The sequence below is a fragment of the Eurosta solidaginis genome, chromosome 2, assembly GCF_040869045.1.
Source record: "Eurosta solidaginis isolate ZX-2024a chromosome 2, ASM4086904v1, whole genome shotgun sequence".
Lineage (NCBI taxonomy): Eukaryota > Metazoa > Arthropoda > Insecta > Diptera > Tephritidae > Eurosta > Eurosta solidaginis.
In genome coordinates, this window is record NC_090320.1 from 132251255 (window position 1) to 132254664 (window position 3410).

At 37.0% G+C, this 3410-nt stretch overlaps 1 pseudogene; it reads left to right on the forward strand.

Moving 5' to 3' along the window:
• The first annotated feature begins 577 nt into the window (after nt 1-577).
• Nucleotides 578-1948, forward strand: LOC137241645 (plexin-A4-like; annotated as a pseudogene).
• Nucleotides 1949-3410: the final 1462 nt, after the last annotated feature.

Sequence of the window (3410 nt, forward strand, 5' to 3'; positions counted from 1 at the left end):
TTTTACAGCATGGGGCACGTATAATATTTACAGCTCTAAAAGGTTTACTTTCAGCGAAAAGGCTCTCATAACAAATATAACAATTTTCTGTGGGTTTTGGACGTGTAGGTACTTTTCGTACATGTCGATCACAAAATGACCGAAATGTATATAGAAATTGATTCATAGCACCATTATCAATGCCACATATCATATGAAAGTTTCGATAGCAACGCACTTTGCAGCAGACAATATTCGCACGCATATTACCACAGTAGATGCATTGAATTGTTGCAACGCGTTTACGTTCTGCTGCAATATCACTAGGCAGAAACCCAAGTATTCCCTCATTATCCTTACCACTTTGTTTAAGCCAGAGGATAAATACAAACAATGTGTATGAACTCCCTTCCCACTTTTCTTAAGGAATTCTCCATATAACACACTACTTTGCCGGGCTGAGCCGCACAGTTCGCTCTTCATTTTTAGTGCATTAAATTTTTTTGTTATTCGAATTGTGCAAAATATTTATTAAAGTGGCTAGCAAAAGGTTCTTCGGCTAATTGGAAAGTATTTAAATGCAGAATCGAGTATTTAAATGCAGGCGAGAATACAAGTTTTTGTCAACGGCCATTTGCCCTGCGAGATATTAAGCGTCGATGTTACACAAGCAGTATGTCGTACAGCTCCTTCACCAGGTATCGTTGAAGGGCGACTGAAAATGTTATTTGACAATGGGCAACGTGAATTCAGCGAATACAACTTTAAATACGTTCTTGCTCCCCTAATTGAGCAGGTCTTTTCGGGCCTTAGAGGACAATTAAAAGTTCCCCGAGGCATACGCGCTGGCGGAATTGAAATTTCAGTGACGGGAACTCAATTCAACGATATTCAGAGCCCTAAAATGTACGTTTGCCATAAAAATAATATATATTATAGTAAGTGCAAGGTTGAGTCAGCTACAGGTCCAGGCCATAAAAATAATATATATTATAGTCAGTGCAAGGTTGAGTCAGCTACAGATATGATATGCTACTCACCTGTAATTGACACCGATAACGACATTCTTGATGCTGAAAATCCAGGGCTTCTTAAACATGGATTCTTAATGGATAATGTTTTGCAAGTTCAAAATCTCTCTAGTAAACATAAAAATAATTTCGAGCTTTATCCCAATCAAAGAAACTGATGTAGTAGTACGTATTGGTAAAGGCCTTTGCAATATAACTTCATTATCACGTCAACAATCGACTTGTCGCCCGCCACTAGAGTCAGCTACTGAATCCCACAATGAATCAGGACCAGAAGTCATTGTCCATATTGGTCAGTCTTTGGAATATCGGATAGGAATCCTTAGCTATGCATACCCAAATATGATGCATGACTTAAGTAAGAATCTTCTATTATTCATCGGTGGTAGTTATAGTCATAATTTTTGTTGCACTTCTGGCTGCGTATAAAAAAAAAAAACAAAAAAATATATCAGAATCGATTCGCGTTTTACGAAATATGCAAAAACAAATGGCTATATTAGAACTTAAGAGTCGCGGCAGAATGCAAGAAAGCATTTGCTGAACTTCAAACTGACATGACTGACTTAACTGGGGATCTAACATCTGGTGGAATACCATTTTTAGACGATCGTACATGTGCCATGAAAATTCTTTTTCCAAATCACGAGGACCACATCGTATTGCAATGGGACCGGCCCGAACTATTACGTAAAGAGAAAGGTCTTCGCCTGTTGGGGCAACTTATTATGAATACAAATTTTTTTTTACTGCTATTCATACGAACATTGGAATCCAATCGCTATTTTTCTATGCGTGAGCGAGTCAATGTAGCTTCCCTGATTATGGTCACACTGCAATCAAAATTAGAATATTGTACTGATATACTTAAGACTTTGCTTGGTGATTTCATTGAAAAATGTATAGAGGGCAAAAGTCATCCAATGCGTTTGGCATGAGATGCTCCACCAAAAGGATTAGCCTTCCATCGTGTTCCCAAATGCGCCTTTTTGTAATCCTTATCAGCCCAACGCTGATCGTGCTTCCTGGCTGTGCGAAGACCTCTTGGCTTGCCCATAATGTCTAAACTAGCAATGTTAATTTTTTATGCGTTATTACTCCAGGCCACGTCGTAGTAAAAAATGAAATGAAAGAACGGAAAATCACTGGATACATTTCCCGTTGTTTCAATTCATAGGAATTTTACCTTCTATACACGGGTATGTATGAATGTGCGTGTTTTTTTTTTTTTTTGTTTTTTTTTTTTTTGTCTTTGCCGTTGGTATGCTTAGACCCATGCGCGGACTTTTTAAGAGGAAAATGTTGGTTGAAAAAAAAAAAAAATGTAGTTGGTAGATTTTTTTACCAAGAAAACAATAGATACAGTTCATATTTGTACCAAACAATTAATAATTTATTGCAAAACAAATAGCGCGCATTTCATGGAAATGACACTTTAAAACACGTAAACAAGACAAAATTACATGTACATTTGTATATACCTACATAGCTTATACCACGGTACTCACTTTTTTCCTGTATCATGAGTGTGAGATACTGACAAACATGCACCAAAACGTCTAATCACAACAACAATATTCCAAAATACCAAACACACTGCCAAAAAATAACCGATTTCGGCATGTTATCGTTTACGTAAAACTTTTTGTTTTCCTTCAAATTATTCAAAAAAAAAAAACGCTATTTGTCTCATCAAAAAATTTATTTCCTGTTAAGTTGTCCACAAATTTTTCAAAATTGACTGATTTGGTCAGTATCACCTCCTAATGTTAGTTGGGTGGGCTCGGCAATTCAATACTTTACAATGTCGCAGTATACGTTTCCGTGCGAAAATACCGAAATATTGGTAGAATCTAAGTTTTGGTGGCAGAAGTCGTAAAAGTAGTAGAAAATGAAAAATGGGTCAAAAAGGTTGGTCAATCTACCAATGCGGTAAAGTCCGTGCACTGACTGCCGATATACTTCTACCAACGGATGTACATATATATGCTGAGTTTTAAATGCACATTATATTAGGGATGCATAAAACGATGCAAACGGGTACCCAAAAACCCGTTTCCGGAAAAATTGGTACCGGAGCAAAATACCCTTCGGGAACCGTGCCATTTGATAAAGGCCATCAATTTAACAGGACTACAAGCCTACTTGGGGGAAAGTTGAACAAATAAGCGGAGGGCAATACAAACAAATAAAAAAATTATACATTTGATAAATCTCCCCTTCTTCCAAAACGATAATTTTTTTATTTTTTCCTTTATATAGTATAAAATTTCGCGTTCCAAACATTTTTTTTTGTGGCGGGCAGGAAAATTGTTGGTTCTTAGCACCAACAACACAAATAACAGCGACTCAAAAGAACTCACGCTATACACTTTCTACCCGGTTCGGTACCAGAATGTG